General features: G+C 44.7%; 1 pseudogene; it reads right to left on the bottom strand.

Moving 5' to 3' along the window:
* Window positions 1–525: 525 nt before the first annotated feature.
* On the bottom strand, window positions 526–12,421 carry LOC136499745 (uncharacterized; annotated as a pseudogene).
* Window positions 12,422–27,488: the final 15,067 nt, after the last annotated feature.

Genomic DNA, 27,488 nt, shown 5'->3' with positions numbered 1-27,488 from the left:
TTAATGACGAGGAGACCATGCGAACGGGCGGCCATGCGAACGGGCGGCGCGCGCGCCTAGCTAGGGGTAATCGCGTCTAAAATCGCCCTCGTTATCGTGAACGACTTCTTTTGCCGCAACCGGCCTGGCCTCCGGAACGACACCTAAATACGATATGGAGGGAGTACTTTACAAGAAACTAGTGACCAAATTAATGTTATGATTCCGAGAATGTACTGTTGTTTAAAACATTAAGTATTCATGACTAGTCTAGGAAGGAGCGCTTGCTCTCCAACATCAAACAAGAAATACAGGAACAACTGAAAAGCAAAGAGGCAAACTTATGACAATGTACTGAGCAATAGGCAAAATCTGCTGGTTTTTCAAGTTGCTGGTGCTGGAGTATTATTTGATCAATGTAACCATATAGTCAATATGATATGTTCAAGTCCTTTACTATCAGATATAATCACGCCGACATCGTTACCACACCTGAGCCGCCCCTGCCATGCTGCCAACCTCATCCACTATTGCGACTCCAGCCATTCACACTTGCTGCTCTTTTTTCTCTGCAAGATTGGTTTTGCCCCGGTGTGTACGGGTGTAGAGGTGCAGAATCATGCTGTCCTTGTCGCAGCCATGGACGCCGCACAGGTCGCACGAGAGCCTGCCATTCTCCTGCTGCATCACTGTGAACACCTTACCCTGCTGGTTCCTTGGCTTGGGGCACACGAGACCTGGATCTTGATTGGCTTGACAGGGGTACTGGTGTAATTAGTGTTAGAATTGATCTCATTCGTCTTGACCCAACGGTCGAGACGGACTCCTTGACCGCGTCCTGATCGGGGACGTCCAGCCATCTCGTGGCTAGTGGGGCTCCGTCGCACAGTGCCTATAAAGAGGAGGTGGGGCAAACAGCACACGGTACGAGGTTCGCCGCCACCACATCCCACTGTCCTAACCCTAATCCGATCTAGAGGGTGGCACTGCCAGCGGCGGGAAGCACCACTGCCTCCACCACCACCACCGGTCTTCACACCTACACCAAACGTCGCTGCCTAGCGCAAATCTTCATCGACGAACCAGTGAAGGCAGGGAGCTCCTCCGACGGTCAGATGCTTCTACATCTCTCTCTCTGTCTCCTACCCCGAAGCAAACTCATGATTCAACAGGAAAGAACTAACCCACTGGATCCACACCTAGACAATCCATAGTAAATGACATTGGTATCGGAGCCAGGTTCTCTAGTATGTGGATCCGGATCGGGGCAAAGAAAAGAAGAAGGGAAAGAAAAAGAAACGAACTTCGGTTCGGAGGAGAAAATGAAACCCTAAAGATATTGGACGGTCCGGGGAAGTTTTCCCCACCGCCGTCATTACCGCCTCACGCGGGATGGAGCACCCGCCGCCGGTTTGCTGACACGCGGGAAGAGATGGATTAGATCCTTTTGGATCTGAGCATACAGACTAGGTTTTTCCCTAAATCCGTGAAAACTCATGGGGAAGAAGAACAGTGAATCGAATCGGCCCTAACCCTAACTTGCCGAAATCCTAACCCTAATTCCAATCCCCGTCCCCAAATCGGATTGGATCCGAGTAGAAAAGGAGAAACACAGAAGGGGAAAAGAAAAGCAAGGCCGGTGGCTTACCTCACCGCTGCCATCTCCGCCGTCATGCGGGAAAGACCAGACCGCGCCGGTGTTCGTCGCCGAGATGCATCCGCGCGGGTACGGGTACAGGGCGCCGACACAGAGCCGCTTGACGGCGGCGCGCTCTCCCGATGGGGAGCGCGCTCGCCGGCAAGAGGGCCTGCGGTGGCGCCGTCTTCGTCTTCTCCTCCGGCGCGGCTCGCTGTTGCTCAAGATGCGTCGTGCTGCTGAGAGAGAGAGACGCACGAGAAAGAAAGGAAGGGGAGCCGAACAAGCTCGGTCGGCACCACCCCTCATCGGCGCCGACGGACACCACGGCTGCCGCTGCTGTCGCGTGCGGCACGAGAGAGAGAAGGGGAGGGAAGGAATGAACTAGGGTTTTTAGGGGAACGGCGGCCGTGGGTGCCTTTTGATCCTCCGCTGGGCGCGGACGGCCATCCGATCTCCATCGACGGCTGAGCACGGTCGGGCCGAATAGAGCTCAGGCGGGATGCCACTTTCCTGGCCCAGGCCCAGGTTGCGGCCTGGGCGCGGGTACGCGCTGCGCGAGCGGCTGCTGGGCCGAACAAGAGATCAGGCCTTCGGGCCAAGCAGGCCTCCGGGCCAAATGGACAAGAAGGAGAATTTTTCAGTTTATTATTTTATTTTTTTCAGAAGCTATTTTGAATGAATAAAGTTAAGTTTAAATGTTTTATCTCTACTCAAATTTGATCCAACGTGATAATTTGTTTAGAGAACAGATGAGTAAAGTAAAATGCTTCTGAAAAGTAGGAAAAGAAATTTTGTCAAGTTTCCGCTGCAAAGTTAAAGGTTAATTGTCTTCTAATTTGAAGAGCAGTTATAGTTATTCAGTAAATGATGAAAAGTTTATCCTCCAGTTAAAATTAGAACCAACTGGAAATTTTTTAATTGGAGGAATAGTCGGTTGATAGTTAAGATAAATTATAAGTTTATTTATGAGTTTAAGTTTAAAGTTAAATTATGGTATTGTTATTTTCTGACCAACGTTGATGATAACAATATTATAATTCTATGAGTTTTATGTTTAAAGTTTGAATCTCTGATAATTTTTGCATCAAAATGACCAATTTTCAGAGAATAGATAAAGTTCAAGGAATGCTCTTAAACTAGATAAATGTATTTTCATGTTTCCGCTGCAATGAAGTTGATTGTCTTCTAATTAAATTCGAACCAACGGGGGAATTTAATTTTAAGGAGCAGTTCTATGTTTTATTCCATTTCTGCCCAACGGTGATGTGGAATTAATGTAGAAGAATGATGTTTTATTCTATTTCTGCCCAACGGTGATATAGAATAGAACATAAAGTTTTCAAAGTTTAATGAGCATTATTGTTGAATATTTTTCAGACAAAAGACCTCCATGCTTTCATTCTTGAAGGCAGTAAGAGAAATGAGCTGGGTACTTATGACTCAGATGATGAAATACCTAAGGGCAAGTTATGTATGAAAGAATACCATTGTTTAAGGGACTGTGTTCTCTTTAAAGAATGGCTTCAAAAGAAAAGAATTCTAGGATATTGATCCAAGAAAAGAGATAAATTAATGAGAGTCTTCATTGAGAAATGTCTTTTATGTACTCTCTGTGAAGAAGAATTTATTTTCAGTTTCACTTATGAGAGTTGTAAAAGTCATATACATGTTTAATTTGACTAACATTGGATTACACATGTGTGTTAAAGAATATTCAGATTTATTTCTGAATTTGATGATTGAACACGAGCCAACCCTGGCAATTATGTCTGTTCAAGAGAACTATCTTGCATGGCGGGAAAAAAAAAGTTTGTGATAGTATCCGCATGGCGGGAAAAGTTTGAGAAAATACCCGCATGACGGGGTAAAGTTGGCATAGTACATATGTTAACCAATCCTGCAAGGCGGGAGAGTTTGGCATAGTACTTATCCTGCATGACGGGAGGAGGATGTGATGATTCATATGCTCTAAAGAAATATCCCGCACATGGAGAGAAGTTTGGGATAGCTCTTATGCTATTCTAGTATTTACCGTACACTCTGATTGTGTCATGATCATAAGTACTCAATGAGTTTGAGAACAAAAGAAAGTTGCATGTGAACCAAGAGATAAGAAAGATATGCAAGTGTGACTTGCAGAAGTATTGATAATAATAGACTATGTTGAGTTTTGAAGTGTAATGAGGAAAATGTACTCCCATACGAATTTTGTTTGCATGATGTAATCATGTGGATGAAGTAAGTAATCAAAGTTTCCTCATTCACAAGAGTTCTGAATGTTTCGAAATTGTGGTAGAAAAGTTCATACCACATTTCGAGGGGGAGAAATGTAAGATTAAGAAAGATACTTCCCCATACTTCAGATAATGCAATGCATACTATGCATTGAAGGTAAAAGTGATCTATAAAAGATGAATGTGATCATTGAGGGAGTAAGACGGTCATAATAGCGATACCCCTAAAATAAAGAAGTAGCTAAATTCCTAGACTTTTTATAGTTCTGATGGGAAGATAGCATAGTCAGCTAGTATTTATACTAGATGACGCCATATGAGTTTTTAGCAGATTAAACCCAAAATAAGAAATTTGAAGATACACCATCTTTACAGAAGATGGAGTAATCTGGAGGAGCATGGTATGTAGATACCTAAGGCTTGAATAGAAGTGGGATTACATATCCACTACAGTGGTTTTAGAGCAACAAATTGCTTTATACATGCTGATGTTGTATGACATATACAACACCAGATGTTAGCTCTTAAAGAGGATGAATAAGTAAACAAGGATCTTATGATACAGGAGGCTATAGAACAATTGCCTTTTGGCAATGAAGAGTAACAATAGCCTCATATGAAAGAAGTGCCACGAGGCCCTAGAAGGTCTCAAAGAATAAGAAAATCAGATATTTATGGTGACTAAGAAGTAAAAGTTAAGAAAGAAATTCAAATAGAGAGTGATTCCACCTCATTTAAAGAAGCCATGATAGGTGTTCACTCGTCTAAATGGCAAGTAGCAAAGGAAGATGAAATGAAATCGATAAATACCAATGATGTTTGGAACTTAGAAGAAAATCCTAATGGAGCCAAAACAGTAGGCTATAATGGGTCTACAAGACAAAGGTGACTCCAAAGGGAATATAGAAAGATATCCAAAGGGAATATGGAAAGCTATAAAGCGCCACTTGTGGTGAAATGATTTACATAAAGAGCAGGAATAGATTATAATGAGCATGCAAGGATTCTTTTAGAATCATAATGGTATTAGTGGCACATTACGATTTATAGTTACATCAGAAGGATGTAAAGACACATTCCTCAACGAGGATTTGTATGGAAATGTTTACATGGCATAACTCAAAAGGTTTTGTCGTGGAAGAAAAAGAACGTAAAGGAATGTTGCCTAAAGAAATCCATTTATGGATTAAAGCAAGCTTCAAGATAGTGGTTCTTGAAGTTTTAACAGTACAATAAGAAAGTTTGGGTTTTAAAGAGAATATAGAGGACAATTGTATTTATGCAAAGTTTAAACAAGAGAAATTTATTTTCCTAATCCTGCATGTGGGTAGCACCTTACTCACTAGTAGTGGTGTTAATCTACTGTTGGAGAAGAAGCAGTTCTTGTCCTCAAGTTTCAATGAGAATGATCTTGGTAAAGCATCATTTGTTACAGAATTTGGAACTTACCAAGATAAAAGGAAAAGGGGTATTAGAACTATCTTAAGTGTATACTTAGAGAAGATTCTAAAGAAATAAAGTATATATGTGAATAAACCTGCGCCTGTTCCTATAGTCAAGGGTAATAGTTTTCGGAACTTTCAGTGTTCCAAGAATAAATATGAGATCGATCAAATGGACGTCCTATATGCTTCAGCTGTTGGAAGCTTATTGAATGCTTATAAGCAAGAACTTACCCTTACATAGTTTATGTATCCGGGATATTTTGGCAGAAGTCCAGTCCAGATATAGATCACTGGAATGGAGATGAGAATGTTTTGCAATTGTGCAAAGATTTATAGGCCTCATGGTGAGTAAGAAAGAATAAGTACTCTCAAATAGTTGTGGGTACAAATGTTAAATTTTGGCGAGATGTTTAGTGAAACCCACATAGTAGCTAACACTCGCAGTTGGAGTTTTATTGTGGAAAAGCTTCAAAGAAACAGTTGTGGTGTCATCAAGGATGCATACCCACAGTATAGCTTGATATGAGGCTTAAAGGACAGGCGAAGTGGTTAAAAGAACTTACACCCGGAATTGATAATGGTATACAACAGCAATAACCATTTAAGTAGTTCGCTCCTATAACAACGGGTCAAGTGTGCTGCCAAACACATTGACGATAAAGTTGTACGTTGTGAAGGAGAAAGTCCAGAATCATACTAAAAATATTGAACATAAAAGTAACAAGCAAGTGCTTGCGGATCCGCGTACAAAAGGCTTACCACCCAGTGTGTTTAGATAACACACAGTCGACATGGGTTTATGGTATAGCCTATGATTTCCGGACAATAAAGGGCCCAAAGTTAAAGAATCTGTTTCAGAAGAGAGATGTGTATTGTAGCTGTTAAGTCTATCGGCGATTGACCGTGACGATGAAGCATGCTCTATACACTAATCTGTGATGGAACAAATAAAAGCGAAAGGGATTAAAGTCAAAGTTTAAGGTTAAAGTATGAGTTGAGATCAAGGGGGAGAATGTTAGAATTGATCTCATTCGTCTTGACCCAACGGTCGAGACGGACTCCTTGACCGCGTCCTGATCGGGGACGTCCAGCCATCTCGTGGCTAGTGGGGCCCCGTCGCACAGTGCCTATAAAGAGGAGGTGGGGCAAACGGCACACGGTACGAGGTTCGCCGCCACCACATCCCACTGTCCTAACCCTAATCCGATCCAGAGGGTGGCACTGCCAGCGGCGGGAAGCACCACTGCCTCCACCACCACCACCAGTCTTCACACCTACACCAAACGTCGCTGCCTAGCGCAAATCTTCATCGACGAACCAGTGAAGGCAGGGAGCTCCTTCGACGGTCAGATGCTTCTACATCTCTCTCTCTCTCTCTGTCTCCTACCCCGAAGCAAACTCATGATTCAACAGGAAAGAACTAACCCACTGGATCCACACCTAGACGATCCATAGTAAATGACAATTAGTTATTACGGATTCCTTGGCTTGGGTCACAGAGCCATTGGAGTCGGCAGCTGCATGCTCTTCTTCAGCTTCCTCAATAATCTCGCCTTCCTCTGCTGGTTCAGTAATGCAAGTAGCAGGTTGAGCTTCTACTGGTCGATCTACTGTCATGGATGCCATTGCTTGTGGTACTGCCAATGGCGGGGCTGCTTCTGCATCTTCATTGGCAGCGGTTTTTGCTTGTGGCACCGCCGATTCTGCCTCCACATTGCTTTTGATGGACTTTGAGCCATTGTCTTGTGCCTCATCAGCCCCGGTGACAAGGACAGACAAGTCATTGTTTCCTCGTGCAGCAGCGAGTGCCATCTTGCGCTTGTGCTTTTTCCCATCCAGGTGAGACTGCATGATGATCTCAGATGATGCCTTTGCGTTGCAGCGCAGGCAGACAAGGAAGCCATCCACCCGCCGTAGAGGGTGCATCAGACTGTATACTTCCATTGGTCGGTGAGTCAGAATCACAGACATTATTGAGTTGAGCCCCAGCAGAAGTTGCATTGCTTTTCATTATTTCTGTTCCAGGAGTCTTTGTACTATCCCCAATGGCAATGTCTTCCTTTGGTGGTGCCACAGTCATTTCTTGCAGCTCATTATCATCACCAAGCTTTGGTTGCAATGACTTCTTCGCTAGTGGTGCTTCCACCTTTGCTGCCATGTCGTCAGAGATGACAGCCGTGTGATCCGTGTCTATCAGTTGTGCTTTGGCTACTTCCTTTCCTCCTAAGGAAATGTTGACAGACGCATCAGATGAGCTGGTGTTTACCTTATTCTTGTGCTTCTTCCCTGGTAAGTGTTGACGCATGCCATTCACCGACGAGGCCTTCACGTCACACTGCTCACAGAGCAGAAAGCCTTCCAAGCGCCGCACAGTGTGTGGCAGCGACGCACTGTAATCCTCTAGAACCAGATTTTTATTAGGATCAGCAGTGGCAATAGCCGCACCCGATAGCTTGCTGGAGGGTCGATGCTTCTTCTGATCATTAGAGATGTGTTTGCTCCCTTGCAAGTGGCACGTCATTGTAATACGGGCTGCCGTCCGCACATTGCACAACTCACAGAGGAGGTACCCATCCATCTGTGTCACTTCGTTCAGTGCTCCTGCGGTCGTCGCCATCATGAACTTGGTGGGTTTGTAATCTCCTAATGTCTCCATCGCCATTCCCGGTTCCTCACCTGCCTCGAGCCCTATCTCCTGCTCTGTCTCATCTAGCACTAGCTTTGACAACTCCGGAAGTGCTACCACCTTCTTCCTGTGCACCTTCCCATTGAGGTGGTCTTGCATGGTCTTCTCGCTGTTTGCGCTGATGCCACACGCTGTGCAGGTTAAGGTGCTCTTCTGCTTCTTGCTGCTTGGAGCCAACGATACTCCGGATGCTTCGGCGGCATGATCAGAGCTCTTCCGCTTGGTCATCGCGGTTGCTAGTGCGCTTGCTTTTGGGTGGGCCTGCACACATGAGTTACTATAATCAATTTCTTCGAGATGAGTAAAAAAAAGTAAACACAATGTCAAATCATAATGATGCAAGATATTATCAGATACGTGCTTCAACTGGGAATCAAGTTTAAGTCAGCATTCAAGTATAATAAGCAAGTTTTGCGTGTGTCCCAATCAAGTTTGATATTTGAGACCAAGACAAATATGAAGTTTCAAAGTGTATTTAGTTTGGATTTTCATGCTAGCTAAAGATCACACGAAAATAAAAGGAAATTAATCTAAATTTTAAGTTTAAACAAAATAATGTTTTTTCAAAAAATAAATAAAAGGGAAAATTATAGGCGACATCTGCAAAGTTTTGTCAACGATGAACGTAGTGAATGAGTAGATGACTAAGCATGAGAAAAAGTATATGAAAGTAAAATACGACTAGTGTGCTCTAAGTGGGGCCCTAATGTACTCCTTGTAAGAGAAAAAACGACACTCACTATATCAGAAATTAGACCTATGCAGCATAAAAAGCATGTTATCTGTACTATGGTGGTGACATGTATGTGTATCTTGATTTGTTTCCATTTGACGTGTTTTTTACTATAACATGTATTTTCACAAATGCTCGTTCGGTTCGCATATGTAGATGGCCTAAAATTAAAATAAAGAAAATTTTAATCAACAAAAGTTTGAGTAATGCATCGAGTTGTGACAAACCCGGAGTGACAATCTATCTTAAAATCAGTAAAAAAATCTATTTTAAAATCAGTCACTGCTGCTGCGATTTAATCTAACGTTCGTAGAAAACGTGAGGCGATACCTAGGGACAAACGAAAAGCTTGATCAAACACAAAATGCCAAAAAGACAGCATACCTCAAGCGCAACAACTGGCAGCAGCGATGCACTACGGGAGACGCGCTCTTTGTCGAGTGCACGGCGTTTTGCCGAGTGTCGAAACACGGGCACTTGGCAAAGAGGCAGTTTGCCGAGTGCCACACTCGGCAAAGGCCGTCTTTGCCGAGTGGCAAACACTCGGCAAAGAGGGACACTCGGCAAACGTCCTCTTTGTCGAGTGTCAGGCACTCGGCAAAGAATAACCCTCGGCAAAATACCTCAGGCGACGCCGATGGCCCCTCCGTCATCCTTTGCCGAGTGCTGGCCGTCAGCACTCGGCAAATGTGTTGTCTTTGCCGAGTGTCTGGCCTGGCCTGGCACTCGGCAAAGAGGCCTTTGCCGAGTGCCAATTCCGACACTCGGCAAAGTATTTTTATTTATTTTTTTTGTTTTCAAATTTTTTCTGTGGCATTTATACAGTACCTTGAAGCACATGTTCTAATTTGGAACTTTTCTATGACTTTTTGGTATATTTTTTAAATTATTTATGTTTACTTGAATTTTTCTCGAAAAAGTAAATTTGAACTGCAGGTGCATGAAATATTGGAATTTAGCGATTCAAAAAATGGTATTCATGTTTTTGAGTGTATTTTGAGGCCGTGTGCAGAGACATTCGTGAAATTTCGAACATCTGTTTCACGAAACATGACCACCAACTTGTTAAAAAAGTGTTTTTTAATTATATAAAATGCAAACGAAGTCCGAAAATCACGAAACTTGTTGAGGTGTCGTGTACTCGTATCATCGCATGTAGAGGCTGTGGTAAAAAATTTAGAAGTTTATGAGCAAGTTGTAACGTACGATGCCTAAAACTCAGACATCTCCACATGTGATCTAGCCGCGGCTATCAGGGCAGCCGCAGCCTCAGCAAATATGGAAAGGCATATGTAAGTCTCCGCCATTGCTCTAATCTAGCCACGCTCAATTCTGCATCATTTCTAACCACATGTTGTTGTCTTTCTCGTAGTCGGATGCACACGGTGGCCAGCCAGTTGGTCAACTGAAGGCATATGCTCTGGCTCACATGGGCAAGGTGACGGCCGACATCGAGTACGACCTAGATGCCCCGCTTGAGGCGTACACCAACTCCAGCGTCCACACCCGCCTCTCTTCGTACACGAAGGCGGCAAGGTCAGTCCATGGGCCGGGCTACGATCCTAAAACCGAGGAGCGCCTTGATCCTCAGCTCGTGATGAGGGTGGGGCAAGGCAAGAAGCATGGGCGGTTCTGGATTGGCGACGGCGTCCTCGACATGGCCTCTACTCCTCCTCTCCACTAGCTCCGAGCAGCGAGCACGAGCTCAAGCGTGCCCATACGCCAACGGCCGACCGCAGTATCGGCACTCCAGGTAAGCATTCCTGTTTCATTCATCGTTCTTTGACTTTTACATACCTTACCTATGCATTATTGAAACATTGGGGTCAAATGCTGCAGGCCCAGGTGCAGGAACTGTAGGCCGAGCGGGAGGCCGAGCGGTACAGGCTACAGGCTTTGGAGGCCCAGCGGGAGCAAGATCAGCGGCAGATGGCCGAGATGATCAAGTTCATGCAGCAAATTGGCTAGCAACAAGGTTGGGCGATCCCACAAACGTTGCTTGCTCCAGATCCACCTCCACAACGTCCTGATTCTACCCCGGTGAGTATAAGTATGAAGTTTTACTTTCTATGCTGAAACTTAGAGAATCCTAGTGAAACCTAGAGAAACCTAGTGGTGGTGGTGGTGGTGGTGGTGTGGTGGTCATGGTGGTGGTGGTGGTGTGGTGTTGGTGGTGGTGGTCACGGTGTTGTGGTGCTCATGGTGGTGGTGGTGGTGGTGGTGGTCATGGTGGTGATGTGGTGGTGTGGTGGTGGTGGTGGTGAAGTGTTGGTGGTGAAGTGTTGGTGATAGCGGTGATGTGGTGGTGGTGGTGGTAGTGGCGGATATGTATCTTGCATATTTATCTCTTCTCTTGTCGCTCACGTGCAATCTCTTCTATTTTGTGCAGCATCAATCGGGGGCGGCGTCGAACCACCTCGGAGGGTCGCCGGGATCGCACGTTGGGCCATCCCAACTTGGACCATCGCCGTGAGCTTCAAATGGCAGTCGTTGTGATATAATGCACTTGTGAACTTTGTGAACTATGCTTGTGTGTTTGGACTTTGGACTTGGGAGTCGAGATTGTGATACTTGTATGCTATGTTTGTGCTTGTGGTGGATTGTGCTATACATTTGTGTGATATATAGTTGTGTTATATATATATATATATATATATATATATATATATATATATATATATATATATATATATATATGATGTATATCTTGTTTGCAACGATGGAAGACTAAAAACCAAAAAAAAAATTGAATTTTTTCACTTCTTTGTCGAGTGTCATGACCATGACACTCGGCAAAGCTAGGAATCTAGGACACTAAGCTTCCCAGCTTTGCCGAGTGTCATGGGCAAGGCACTCGGCAAAGAAAATCCAAAAAAAAGGAAACAAGCTTTGCCGAGTGCCAGATTCAGGCACTCGGCAAAGCATTTTTAAAAAAAAATAAAAAACACATTTCTTTGCCGAGTGCCGACACGTGGCACTCGGCAAAGGGGCCGTCACCGTGACCTGGCCATCACGGCGGCTTCTCTTTGCCGAGTGCCCGACATGCGACACTCGGCAAAGAAGCCTTTGCCGTAAAGGGATATGCCGACAGCTCTTTGCCGAGTGCAGCACTCGACAAAGGCTTTGCCGAGTGCAAAGCCTTCTTTGCCAAGTGCAATTGCACTCGGCAAAGCACGCGTCTGCTGTAGTGACGAGTTGGTTGTGGTAATCGTTCCCGGTGACACCGCCGTTGGCATGCCGGATCCTCTCGCCGGCTGCCCAAGCGCAGGCCATGACAGTTGCAGCATCTGCTCCCTTAACTCACTGCACACCTCCAGCTCGAGCTCCCAGTGCACCGCTTCCTCCCTCACGATCCGCTCCCTGATCCTCGCCTTCTCCGCTTGCCGCCGTAGCTCGTCAGTGTCGACCGCCGCCGTCTCCGGTGGAAGCAGATCAGGCCACCATAGCATCACGACAGAATTACCCACACGCTCGGTCGGACCATTGCTGCCGTGGCCGTCTGGTGGGATCGCACGACATATGCATGCAAAAGCAGTAGCCAGGTGAAACAGGAGATCGATCGATCGATCGAATATGAATCGGAAGGATAGGGATAGGAGTCTAGGGGATCTCACCTGCCGATCTAGAGCCAGGAGTACTCGGCGCCGCTAGAGGCGGCGGCGACCGGCTTCGACGCTCGTCGACGGTGCGGTACCAAAACTCCATATCGGTTTTGTGATAGAGAGAAGTGGAGGACGTTTTGGGTTTTGGAAGGTTATATAAAAAGGGGATGCATCGCGAAACGTGGAAAGTGTTTTGGCCATGCCTGTTCAGGTTCCTCAAACTGCCACAACAAGCCCACGGTTGCAATCTGAAACCACACGAATCCTACCTAAAGGCTTTGGATGTACGTATATCCATCTCAATCCACGTGTGTTGAAGTGGAATGGAATGAAATGCATCCAAACAAGGCCGAAGAGAGATCAAGCCTAGCTCTTTATGCCGCCGGCACTAACACCATGCATTCCCTATTTCTCCCTTTGGGATGTGTGATTTACTGGATTAGGGGCCAATTTTTGTGGAATTGTTTTTTTTAATTGGATTGGAGAACTAAAATCCTCCTCCGATCATGCAAGAAGATTGAATGTTGCTGAAGCTACGGGGTTCATTGTTCGTTATTCATTCAAGAGACTTCTCTCCTCCGACTCCGAGCATGGGTTAGTTAAACCATGTCCCCTCTCTCAAGGCCAAAAAAATTACACGGAACATTTCTGGCTCAGGCTGCCTGCTGCCGTCACCCATCCAATTATCGGCGTCGGAGGTGGTGGTGCCTTCTGGACGGGATGGGCAGCACGCCCCTTGGAGCCGCGGCCAGCCGGGGTTACCCTTTCTTCTCCCCTCCTGATCGCTTGCTGCCGCGTGCCTGCGTCACGTCCTCCCCGTTCGTCCTGGGATCAGGCAGCGAGTTGTACTGCCTCTATTCACCGCTACTACTCGCCATCGTCGCTTCGTCATGCCTCGCCACACCCACTGGTTTTCTCCCTAGCTGACGGTAGGCCGCGCCATCGCACCGTCGCTTCAAGCTGCTTCCAAGGTGAGCAACTCTTTAGGCCTATTCGCGTGCCCTTAAACCCGGCTTAGATCCGTTTTTTTTTTTCATCCGAAACAGTGTTTTCCTCTCACAAATTCCTCCAGATTCATCCGGATTCCTCTAAATTCGTCCAAGCGAACGGAGCCAGAGGCAAACCTCTCATGAGTTCTTTTCCTGAATTCTTTTTTTTTTTTTGAGGAAAACTCTACTTTTATTGAAAGCAAGAACATACAAACAAACTTACCAGCTTTTACAAAACAAGAGCAAAAGATAAACTGTAAAGGTTACTAGCACCGCCAGCAACCGAGATGAAACTCCAACACCTCCTAGAACAAAGCAGACTACCAGCCTCAAGTTTGAGAAACAGGAAAAAGCAAAAGAGGCTTAAATCACTCCTTCAATCTCCATGCCTTCAAGTTGCTTCCAAAATTCCAGGAACCATTACCGAGCTTTATCTTTGCTGTCCATGTAACTTATTCATCCTCCACCTTCAACAGTATGCGCCACTTCTGTAACAAGGAGAATATTTTGAAAACAAACTTCATTAGATGACCATAGAAATTTGTTTTCAATACACATTTAATTGAGGATTGTACACAACCCCCATATAACTACTGATAGCACGAAGAACTTAATGTGATAATGCAGATCCTTTAAAGAAGCCACCAATCAAAGACCCCTTGAAAGCTTTCAGGAATTTTGTCCCACCCTAGCCTCTTCTAAAGCATGCCCACATAGTTTTAGCCAACTCACAATTAAAGAAAATGTGTTCTCTTGTTTGAGGGATTCCATAGAGACAACAGTTTCTATTCCCCTTCCATTTCTTTTTCTTCAAAATTTACTCCAGTATGTAACCTATCTTGTATAGATAGCCACATCAAAATACTAATCTTCATTGGGGTCTTATTTTTCCAAAGCTTGGTCATTCTTTTACTAGTGATGCCTCTGTTGGTATTTCTTAACGCATACAGAAATAATCCGCAAGCGCACGGAATTATCGTTGTAGCATTTCGCCCAGAAGTATTCAGGGTATCATATTTCCATGAGGAACGGATGTGTAAAAGTCTCTTAGCTAGCTCACCTAATGATAACAAGAAGAAAGATAGCTCGGGTAGTGAAGTTTTCTAGGGATAAAGATCCTAAGCTAAAATAGCTTTGCCACTATATACATACTTCGGGCACCAAAGCACACCTAGTCTGTCAGGCGATCCCAGCCTACGGCTCTATGCCGTACCCGGATGTGGGGGATTACGAGGGACAGACAGGGCTGTCACCACTTGCCGCCTACCCCTCAACCACAGGGTACGAGGATAACGAAGGTAGCCTCTAGTCTAAACACCACGTCTACGCTATCGACTACTACTCTAGCATGATCAGGGTTATCCGTCTTCATCAGGGCCCTCTACTAGAGCATCCACCTCGGGGACGGATGATGAACCAGCAAGTAAATAATGAACAAAACTAACTTAAAGTTGAACTCACCACCGAAGACAAACATGCCCCTTATACTCCAAGTAGTATTCGGATCGTAGAGGTACAAGTGGAGAGGAGCAGATGATTCCCGGCATTCCTAAGCTAAGATAGCTTTGCCACTATATACTTACTTTGGGCAGTGGAGCACACCTGGTCTGCCAGGCGATCCTAGCCTATGGCTCTATGCCGTACCCAGACATGGGGGATTACGATGGATAGACAGGGCTATCACCACCTGCCGCATACCCCACAATAGTAGGGTACGAGGCAAACGAAAGGTTGCCTCTAGCTTAGACACCACGTCTACGCAATCGACTACTACTCTAGCATGATTGAGGTTATCCGTCTTTATCAGGGCCCTCTACTAGAGCATCCATCTTGGGGACGGACGATGAACCTGTAAGTAAATAATGAACAAAGCTAACTTAAACTAGAACTCACCACCGAAGATAAACTTGAACCTTATACTCCAAGTAGTATTCGAATCGTAGAGGTACAAGTGGAGAGGAGCCGATGATTCCTGGCATTCCTTCCGCTAAGTGTACAAGGGGGCCCCGGTACACAAGTGGAGGTATCTGACAATTCCGGTACTTCTCCATCTCTTTATCTTCCTCACTCACTCCCTACAGTAAACTTAGCTAAAACTAAAAATAGGAGTGTAGCTCTTCACTTCTTATCACATGGTGTTGTCTCTTGTGTTGTGTGTTGAAGAATGAGGAGGCCTCCCCCATCTATATATAGTCATGAGATGGTTGGTTTGGGGAGGATTTCCTTGCATGCACCCATGCAACCGTCATGGAGGGATCACCAGGAGATGACACGTGGTGGTTGGAGGTGGTTGGCATAGCTAGTGGTGCGGCCACACCCAGGTGTGGCCTCCCCGCCACCGCCTTCCACATGATGGTTTGTTATTGGGCTAGGAGCGCAACCACGTAGGTTTTGGGCCCAGGTTCTTCAGGCAAGTGGGTCTCCTTCTTATTCCTTTGTGTAGAGTCTGCGTTTACAATTTCCTGGTTGAAAGGATCAAGATGGCCAAGAGGGGGGGTGAATTGGGCTAATTCTAAATTTCTTTGCAATAATTAAGTCCTACGGTTAGCCCAATTAGCCCTTGTGCCTAGAAGGTGTTTCTATTGATTTACCGCACAAAAGTTTAGCAACCTATGTTCCAATCCTACTCTAGCATGGCAATTCTATGAATGTAAATGACAAGAATTGAATTGCTCAAAGTAAAGAGAGAAGGAGGAAGGGGGCGATGTTTTGCTAAAGTATCAGAGAGTCGCCACTCCCCACTAGTCCTCGTTGGAGCACCCGCACAAGGGTGTAGCTCCCCCTTGATCCGCGCAAGGATCAAGTGCTCTCTACGGATTGATTTTTTGACACTCCATCTCGGTGAATCACCCACAACCGCTCACAACTCGAGTTGGGTCATCCACAAGCTCCGTCGGATGATCAACAAACTCCCAATCACCACCAAGCTGTCTAGGTGATGGCAATCACCAAGAGTAACAAGCACGAACTCTCACTTGACCACAACAAGCCTAATGAGAAGGGTGGATGCACACTTTGCTACTCTTGCTTTCACTAATGAGGGCTCTCTTTGGGATTCTCAAATCTCAATCACCTCACTAGGACCTTGCTTTTCCTGGCAGTCTCAAGGGTGTTTCTTAGCTGTCGGAATGAGCAAAAGTATCCCCTCACACGAATGGAGGAAGTATTTATACACCCGTGTTCAAAATGAACCGTTATGTGCCTCTGCGGGGTGACTGGACGCTCCGGTCATGTTGACCGGACGCTCCGGTCAGTTCTCCCCAAACTCTAGTGTTTAAGTTGTGACCGGACGCGTCCGATCACGATTTTCCCTCTCTAGAACCTTACTGGAGTCGACCGGACGCTGGCACCCAGTGTTCGGTCGCTCACCTCTCAGCGTTCGGTCGCACCAGACGAAATCACCTTGATCAAATGAACTGACTGGACTCTGCGCCAGCATCTGGTCACACCAGAATCAGCATATGGTCCGTATTTGACCCTCCATTCACTTCCAACTCTCAATCATATGTGAATGAAGTTTGCTCCAATGGATCTATAGGCTTTTTAGGAGCTACCTAGTGCAAGATTTAGCAAGTGTGCATGACACCTAACTTACTAGACTCACCTAGGTCAAGCTACCCATCCATACCCCCCTTAATAGTATGGCAAAGGAAAAACAAAGTCCTAAACTACTCTAAGTGTCTCCTCAACACCAGACGATACTTAGAACTAGTTCATCCTTTGAAAACTGAAATGATTTCCATCGTAGGGGCATGACCACCATGATAGCCCAATCGATCTCCATTACCGTGACCTAACTTAATTGCCTCTGCAAAACACACATTAGTCACAGTAATCACGTATTGTCATTAATCACTGAAACCCAACTAGAGGCCTAGATGCTTTCAATCTCCCTATTTTTGTGATTGATAATAATACCACCTCGAGTATGTGAAAGAGATGAGGTTTTTAAGATGCTTGGATCATATAAGCTTTTGACAATAAGAAACAAAGAGTTAGGCAAGCTTATATGAGCTAAGCCAACATGATGTACTCAATAGATATAAAATAAGCTTGAGTACAAGTAATAAAGCTCATTTGCATCGGAGTAAAATGCGGAAGCAAAGCAAATGAGCATAACACAAGTGATATGACATATAAATAATTCAAAGTAGAGAGCACACATGTCACATATCACATAAATATCACGATCACATTAATATCATGATTATGATCACACTTAAGTAGTTCAATGCATAATAGTAAACATGAATGCATAACGTATCACACATAAAACTCCAAATGTAATAGATAAGCTATAAGCGAATAGATAGACTCCCCCTAAATGTATCGCTCCCCCTAAGGCTAACATACTCGATCCCTCTCCCCCTTTGGCATCAAACACCAAAACCTAAGGGTCAGTCGGTGGGGCTGCAGCGGACGAGTCGGGCACTAAGGTACAAGGAGCAAGCTGGAACTGTGTACCATCATCATCTGATCCTAAGCTCTAAGCAGTCTGACCCTCTATAGATGGAAGTAATGCTGAAGTGGTCTAGGTCGGATCTAGAACTGGTGTTGCCTGCTCTGATATTGCAACTAATGAAGGGAGCGTCTCTATAGTCCTAGTAATAGGTGCAACTGTGGAAGGACCTGGGACATGTAGCTCTAGTAGAGTAGGTTGCCTTATCAACTCACTGAATGAAGCACCAAGGCTCCTAGAAACTGGGGTGAGCACTGACGAACTCTAAGGCGGAGTAAAGCCCATATGAAGAGGTGTGAACTGTGGGGCTAGCACTAGCGAAGCAAACCATTAGGACACTTGCTCTGTAGATGAAGGAAACTATGGCACTGGTAGTCCCTGACTCTAAAACCCACTGGGCTGGAAAAGCTGGAGTCATAGAAGTGGTAGCAGGCTGACCAAGCTGGGGTGAAGGCTGTGGCGGTGGAGCCCCAATAGCTGTCACAACATGCTGCATAAACCCAAGTAGCTGTTGTTACATGAGAAGCTATTGCTGATGCATGGCCTGCTACTGCTGCTGTATAGCCTGCTGCTGTTGTTGGATTGCCTGCTGCTGTCGCTGGAACTCATCCTGTCGAGTCTAAAACTGTGCAAATGTAGCAGCAGACTTCTGAGCCTGGCGAGCCTGATCCTTCCTCATCTGCTCAAGTATAGCAAGTAGAGAGGGGTATGTCTATGGTGTAGGTGGAGCTAAACTAGAGCTACCAGCCTCATGGTCAAGTCATCGAGGAGGCATCTGAGGGATATCCTAGTAGTCATCATTTGAGCTATCACTGGGGTCGCTCTCGACCATCCCCTCCTGCTAAGCATCAAGCTGCTCCTCCTCTTTAGCTGTTATACCCCTGATGGTCTCATCCTACTGGGCTGTAGTCTCTAGCACCTCTAGACGATGGCGCGGCTGGCTGGGTATCCTCACTACATTATGACAGATCATTTGAGTCATGTTGTATGCAGGGAACTCTATAGTAGCACCACTATACTCTGACAGCATCTTAGGTGGCCTCACAATAACTACCTTATGGATCAAGAATATAATCCAGTGAGCATATGGCAGCTGCCTGTGACCCCTGAACCCCTCTGCAATAGTATCCTCCATCTCTGATAGGAGATCCCAAATGTCAAACATAGTCTGCTGCATCAGAGAGTTTAGTAGTCATAGCTGTATGTGAGTCAAGCCCTCATGATACCCCATCCTCGGAAGCAGGGTTCTCCTCATAATAGCATCAAGCACTCTAGCAGTTAGAGTGAGAGCACTAGGTGTTCTGCTCGACCCCTCGCCAAAAGGCTCTATGAAGCAATGGTGGACCAAGTCTGTAGGAGGTACCAAACCACCATGAGGGCGTCTGGGAGGCGCTGTCTGTCCATAGCAAACCTCATGTAGCCGGATGGGCTGCTCCTAAAGCCTAAGAATCTCCCTGACCCTAAAGCTCATCGGTTTGTAATCTTTGCGTCTGAATGCAAAGTGTATAAATCTGTGCTGCAGGTCAATCTTGGGTGTAGCATAAAACTCACGGACCCAAGAAGGAACATATAAGCCTGTCCATCTAAGTAAATCTGTCAGCCCTGGCAGGTAAGATAGGTAAGGGCAAATATGCTCTCCTGCTGCTGCTACAATGGACTCAATGTTGCACACCCTCTGAGATCTAAAAACTGCCCCACTATTAAGATATGTGTTATAAAAATCTTCCTACAGTGGTGTGTAGAAGCCCTCTGAAGCTCGATCATCCCTCCTCGATGGGAACCACTGCTCAAAGTCCACAAATCTGAGCTGCTGAACCTGCTTAGTCGTGGCGGCCCTCAAATCTAGATGAGTCACTAGAGGCAGACCCTGTGGTCTAGGCAGTGGATGAGAACTCCCTCCGTTGTGTCTCTGGCCTCGGTGTGATTGGAGCATGGGTATGACCAGAGCGGCATAACTGTGGCTGAGGTGCCTGCTTTGTCTCCTCGGCCTGCTCTCCCTCCTGAGTCTGCTCTGTTGGCTATGGCTGCTGCTGTGACTCCCCTGAGGCTAACTCTCATCAATAGCAACATGTCGTCCTCCAACCATAGTTGTCCCAGCTGGACCACCATGATGACACTCAACCTCCTGGACAGCGGCCCTCTGAGCTGGAGAAAGCTGATCTGCAATAACAACACCACTCCTAGCACCTCCTCTCTCTGCGCTCTGCAGCCTATACAACTATGGCTACTCTCGCTGTATCTACATCAGGGTACTTGCACTTCTTCATCGCTAGCTTCTTCGTCACCTTACCTTTTGCATCTGTAGGCTGGTAAGGTGGGGGCCTCGGATCCTCATCACCGGGACCTCCTCTGACATTCTTGACATGAGCCATTTGATGGAGCTGACAAGAACAACTGCCGCTGACAAAGATCAACTGCCAACTGTCACTTTCGAGGCTTGGCCTCAATCCGTACTCGTGAGCTTGGCCCCGAGTTGATTGACAACTGCCACTGAGACCTCAAAAACACTGACTCATTGCACAATGGAATAGATTGGATATATGAATAATTACAATAAATCTAGAGATACGAAACCCTAAGAAGCAAGCAATTAGGTACAAAATTAGAATCGAGGGCTTGCTACCTGATGAACCGGCGATTTGAAAAGCAGAGGAACGACACGCGGGGAACCACCAGGAATCCTAGGGTTAGGGTTGCGCTGGTCGGCATGGATTGGCGGCAGGAAAGATGCAATGTGGGCACTAGAGGCCCTGGTAGAGGCAGCAGGAACTTTGGCGAACTCCGACGAGGATCAGTCGGCAGTGTTAGGGCACTGGCACGGCGGTGGCGCTGGAACACTGCTCGGGCGAGCTATAGCATGGGTGTGGGTGACGCGAGCGCGGCGGTGCAGGCGCAGGGTGAAGCTGTGGCACACGGTGGCGCGCGGGCGGCGTTGGTGCAGGAAGGCGGCGTTGGAGTAGTGCAGGTGAGGTGGCACGGGCATGGGCTAGCGGTGGAGTCACGGCGGAGCAGAGGCACGGGTAGGAAGCATGGCAGCTCGGTGTCAGCGGGTTAGGTCAGAAACACGCGCAGCGAGGGTTCGATAATGTCGACATGGATGCGGGGCTACGTCAAGGCGGCGCTATGGTTATATGAGGTGGCCCACCATGACAGATAAGGAAATGGAGAAAAGAGTTGGAATCCTGCATGTTATCTACTGACCGGACGCTCCGGTGGCAACGACTGGACGCTGCCACCCAGAGTTCGGTCGACTCTAGAGAGGTCCAAAACCTCTAGAGCCACGACCGGACGCGTCCGGTGAACCACGACCAGACGCAGCCAGAGTCCAGTCCTCACTGCCTTGATCACCTTCGCTTGATCGGACGCTGAACCACCATCTGACCAGACATTGAAGAGTAGAGTTCGGTCACTCCATCACAGCAGGTTCACCTCCTGTGAACTAACCGGACATTGGACTTCAGAGTCCGGTGCGACGTCCGGTCACTCCTTTTCCAGCAAATCTTCAAAGTCCTTCATGCTGCCTGTTCCCAATCAAGTCACAACTTCAATAAGATCCAAATAAACACCAATTCGAACTGATGTGAGTGACATCTCTCAAACCCTCAAAATTTTCAAAATATTTTTCCTTAGGCTATAATTCTTTTTAAGAAAATAGGCAATAAGAGGACAATTGAAGATAAACGACAAAGCAACATTCATGCATATGCAACGCAATACTTGAAAGTAAATCTAGTTGCTTGTCAAGTTTGATCCCAGGTTAAGCTTGTTCAGACGCTTTACGGCGGTTATCTTAACCATGTTAGACAAGCCCTAAGTGCATTACCATAAAGTAAACATGTTATATATTACAATGCAACGCAAGAGACAACACAAGCTCATTTTCTAGTGAAGCTACTAAAATCAAGCACATTGAGCTCATTCCACAATCGACAAAAAGTCGCCTCATCTAGCGGTTTAGTGAAGATATCCACCAATTGATCCTCGGTCCTTACACCTTCTAATGAAATATCATTCTTAGCAACATGATCTCTAAGAAAGTGATGGCGGATATCTATGTGCTTGGTGCGAGAGTGTTGAACTAAATTATTTGCAAGTTTTACCACACTTTTATTGTTGTATAAAAGAGGTACTTTTTCTAGAACTACACCATAGTCTAGCAAAGTCTATTTCATATAAAGTATTTGTGCACAACAAGCACCCGCGGTAATGTATTCTGCTTCGATGGTGGACAAAGCCACACTGTTTTGTTTCTTGGAGGACCAAGACACAAGTGATCTACCAAGCAAATAGGCACGCTCCGGATATGCTTTTTCTATCAACTTTGCAACTGGCATAATCAGAATCGGAATAGCCAACTAATTCAAATATAGCTCCTTTGGGATACCAAAGGCCAATGCTTGGTGTGTGCTTAAGATACCTAAGGATTCTTTTAACAGCAATCAAATGAGTTTCCTTAGGATTAGCTTGAAATCTAGCACACATACACACACTAAACATGATGTCGGGCCTAGATGCGGTTAAATATAACAAGCTACCAATCATAGAGCGGTAGAGAGTTTGATCAATCGTGTTACCTCCCTCATCTAGGTCGAGATGTCCATTTGTTGGCATTGGTGTCTTGATTGGCTTACATTCATCCATTTTGAATCTCTTGAGAAGATCATTTGTATATTTCTCTTGAGAGATAAAAATCCCTTCTCTCATTTGCTTGACTTGAAAACCAAGAAAGAATGTAAGCTCTCCAATCATTGACATCTCAAACTCCTTTGACATCAATTCACTAAACTCTTTGCAAGAATCTTCATTTGATGATCCAAAGATGATATCATCAACATACACTTGACAAATGAAGATATGTCCATCAAGCTTCTTGGTGAATAGTGTGGTGTCGACCTTCCCAATGGTGAAGCCCTTCTCAATGAGGAAGTCCCGAAGACGCTCATACTAAGCTCTTGGGGCTTGCTTAAGCCCATATAATGCCTTGGACAACCTATAAACATGATTAGGATATTTAGGGTCTTCAAACCCGGGAGGTTGATCAACATAGACTAGTTCATTAATAAAGCCATTTAAAAATGCACTTTTCACATCCATTTGATATAGTTTCATTCCATGATGTGATGCATATGCAAGGAGGATACGAATGGCTTCTAGTCTTGCAACCGGTGCAAAGGTCTCTCCAAAATCCAAACCTTCAACTTGACAGAACTCCTTTGCAACCAGTCTTGCCTTGTTCCTCACAACAACGCCTTGATCATCTTGCTTGTTGTGGAACACCCACTTTGTTCTAATGACTCTTGCGCCTTGTGGTCGCTCTTTAAGAGTCCAAACTTCATTGCGAGTGAAGTTGTTCAACTCTTCATGCATGTCATTTATCCAATCTAGATCTTGAAGAACTTCTTCTACCTTAGTAGGCTCAAAGCAAGAGACAAAAGAGTGATGTTCAATAAATGAAGCAAGCTTTTGAGATTGAGTCATTACTCCCTTTGATGGACTCCCTATGATAAGATCTTATAGATGAGCTTATAGTAGAGGTGTATTTCTTCTATTAACCACTTGAGGGGGAGGTTGTGTAGCATCAACATCATGTGCTTGTGTCACCATTTGCTCATGGGAGACATGAGTGTCTTCATTTTCTACTCTCCCATCTTTATCACCATCTTGTGGCACATTTGATGAAGAAGGAGGATTGATCACTTGTACATCATCTTCATCATCATTAGGCTTGATGTCTCCAACCGGAATATTCTTCATGACCTCCCTCAATGGTTCATCATCTACATCATCAAGATTCTCATGTGCTCCTTTGGAGCCGTTAGATTCATCAAATTCCACATCATATGTTTTTTCAACCAAGCCGGTGGCATGATTAAATACTCTATATGCTTTGGACTTTGATGAGTAACCAACAAGAAAACCAATATCACAACATCTTTGAAACTTCCCTAGGTGTTGATGCTTCTTGTAGATGTAGCATTTGCAACCAAACACCCTAAAGAATGAGATGTCCGGCTTCTTCCCATTGAGCAACTCATAAGGTGTCTTGCCAAGAAACTTTTGAATGAATAGGCGGTTGGATGCATAGCATACGGTGTTGATAGCTTCCGTCCATAGAGCTTCAGGAGTGTTGTACTCATCAAGCATTGTTCTTGCTAGTGTGATCAAAGTCTGGTTCTTCCTCTCAACTACACCATTTTGTTGAGGAGTATATGTTGCGGAGACCTCATACTTGATTCCAACTTCATCATAATAGGCTTCTATGTTTGTATTGTCAAATTCTTTCCCATTGTCGCTTCTTATCTTCTTTAGCTTCACTTCAAACTCATTTTGTGCTCTCTTGGCAAACTTCTTGAAGCATGATGCAACTTCAGATTTGTCATGAAGGAAGAATACCCATGTGTACCTTGAATTGTCATCAACAATCATAAGACAATAAAGATTTCCTCACAAGCTCTTGTATGTTGTTGGTCCAAATAAGTCCATGTGAAGGAGTTCTAGCACTCTTATGGTTGACATAAAAGCTTTTGTTGGATGAGTATTTGAAACTTGCTTGTCAGCTTGACATGCACTACAAAGCTTGTCCTTCTCAAACTTCACATCCTTCAACCCTCTCACCAAATCATTCTTCATTAGCTTCTTGAGTGAGTTCATCCCAACATGAGTAAGTCTTCTATGCCATAGCCACCCAAGTGTTGTTTTGGTGAATAGGCAAGTCTTCAAATTAGCATCTTCGGAGGTAAAGTCCACTAGATATAGGTTGTTGTATCTAAATCCTTTGAATATCACTTGATCATCATCCTTCTTAGATACTACAACTTCCTTCTCGGTAAACAAGCATTGGAAGCCAAGATCACACAATTGTCCAACGGATAGCAAGTTGAAGCTCAATGAAGCAACATATAGCACATTTGAGATAGAATGATCATTTGATATTGCCACTTTGCCCAATCCTTTAACCTTGCCCTTTGAATTATCTCCAAATGTGATTCTTTCTTGTCCATCTACTTATTCATCTAGTGAAGTGAACATACGAGGATCACCGGTCATATGTTGTGTGCAACCACTATCAATAACCCAATGACTTCCATTGGTCTTATAGTTCACCTATACACAAGAGATCAAGCTTTAGGAACCCAAACTTGTTGAGGGCCCTTCACCTTCTCAACAAGTGACTTTGCTACCCAAATTTTATTAGGCCTATTCTTGTTGGGAGGTCCTAAGAACATGACTTTCATCTTTCCACTAGAATCCTTTCTAAGCATGTAATGAGCATTGAAAGCAAAAGGTCTAGAATGCTTGGGCAAGGGTTGTAGTGGTGGAGTTTGGCACTCATGTGCAAAGTGGCCTTCTTGTCCACACTCAAAACATCTCTTTGGCTTTGGCTTTGACTTGTGTTGTTGAGCTTGAGCCTTCTTCTCTTGGTTTGCCATGTACCCAATGCCACTTCTATCCATCTTCATGATGGTGTTCATTAGTAGCTCACTTTGAAGATACTTGCCTCTTGTGAACTTGCTCAATCCAATCTTGAGATGCTCTTTCTCCAACTTGAGCTTTTTGTTCTCTTCCTTGAGTGCATCATTATTTTTCTCTTCCTTGAGCTTCTTGTTTTCTTCTTTGAGCTTCTCATTCTCAAGAATCAAATCACCATCATGATCAAGAGTTTCTAGCACAATAGTGTTGTGGCTTTTGATCTCTGCAAGATCTTTCTTGAGCTTTTCATTATCATTCTTGAGCTTGACATACTCATTATAACTATCGGTCTCAACCACTTGCTTGCCCTTGCTACTAGAACTTTGCTCAATGCTTTCAATGATCAAATCATCACATGATGTAGCTATATCAATCTTAACAATATTGTTTGTAGCATCATGTGGCTCATTGGATAAAAATTCTTGAGCAATGACAAGATTATCATGATTAATCTTAAGAGTAGTATATTCTTCTTTTAGCATGTTATGGCTAGTGATGAGCTCATTATGTATCCTCTCAAGTTTATCATTTTTTCTTTAAGCTCTTTCTTAGAAGATTTGAGCTCCTTGAGTTTGGATGTTATAGCATCATTTGCTTCTCTAAGCTCAACACTAGCCTTTTTGGCTGTATCACATTTAGCTAAAAGAGAATCATTCTTAGCTCTAGTCTTTCTAATGATCCTAGTATATTTGTTTAGCATTTTGACAAGTTCATCATATGAACATGATTCAAATTCATCATCTTCACTATCACTATCACAAGCATCATTGTTAGCATGATCATCACTACCACTATCATCATCATTTGATACCTTTTGTTCACCCTTGGCCATAAGGCATAGGTGTGTAGAGGATGATAGCGGTGGTGTTGGTGAAGATGATGAAGAGTCAATCACAATGGCGGCCACCTTCTCATTATCACTATCATCATCGGATGAGCAACTTGATGAATCAATGTCCATGAGCCAATCACCGATGATGTAGGCCTTCCCATTCTTCTTCTTCTTGTGGAAGTCCTTCTTGCCATCTTTCTTCTTATATGGCTTGTTTTTCTTCTTCTCATCTTCTTCATTACTTGAGTCATCTTTCTTGCCCTTGTACTTGTTCTTGTACTTGTCTTTCTTGGGCTTTGTGCATTGGTGTGCTAGATGACCAAGTTCTCCACAATTTTAGCAATCCATCTCCGAGATTGGCTTCCTTCTAGAGCTAGTGAAGAACTTCTTTTTCTTCCCATCAAACTTGATGCCACTCTTGTTAAGCTTCTTTAGCATCTTGGCAGTTCTTCTCACCATGAGAGCAAGACTAGCATCATCAACTTCATCATCACTTGAGCTCTCATACTCAAGCCTTGCTTTGCCCTTCTCTGGACTAGCTTTGAATGCTAAGTCTTTTTCTTTCTTCTTTGTAGAGGATGATCCATCTTGAGGTGTGATGTGCATGTACATCTCATGAGCATTGATCTTTCCCAAGATTTGTGTCGGTGTAGCGGTGGAAAGATCACCTTGATGAAGCACGGTCACAATATGCCCATATTTGTCAATGGAGAGGACACTCAAAATCTTTCTTACAACGTCGGATGGTTGCATTTGAGTAAGTCCAAGCCCATTGACTTCCTCTACAAGAACATTCAAGTGTGAGTACATTTCATTAGCACTCCCTTTAGGAAGCATCTCAAATGAATTTATCTTTTCATAACAAGATGATAGCGTTCCTCACGCTCGCTCTTTGTTCCCTCATGGAGCGCACAAATATCCGACCATAGTGCATGGGCATCTTTGTGGTTCCTCACCCGGTTAAACACATCTTTACAAAGGCCTCTAAATATGGTGTTTCTGGCCTTTGCATTCCATTTTTTGTAATTCACCTCATCGCCTTGTAGGTGTGTGGCATCCCAAGGGTTTGGGAAACCTTGTGAGGCGACTCTAAGTATTCCAACATCTAGAGCTTCTAAATACGCCTCCATGTGGATTTTCCAATATGGAAAATCATCCCCCTCAAAGATAGGAGGAGGACCATCCCCGTGAGACATCTTTCTCTAGATGGTTAAATCTAATTCATGAGCACAAAGCTCTGATACCAATTGAAAGGATCAAGATGCCCAAGAGGGGGGTAAATTGGGCTAATTCTAAATTTCTTTGCAATAATTAAGTTCCTACGGTTAGTTCCAATTAACCCCTTGTGCCTAGAAGGTGTTTCTATTGATTTACCGCACAAAAGTTTAGCAACCTACGTTCCAATCCTACTCTAGCATGG

The sequence above is a fragment of the Miscanthus floridulus genome, chromosome 13 (assembly GCF_019320115.1).
Source record: "Miscanthus floridulus cultivar M001 chromosome 13, ASM1932011v1, whole genome shotgun sequence".
NCBI lineage: Eukaryota > Viridiplantae > Streptophyta > Magnoliopsida > Poales > Poaceae > Miscanthus > Miscanthus floridulus.
This window is presented reverse-complemented; position numbering and strand designations above follow the sequence as displayed.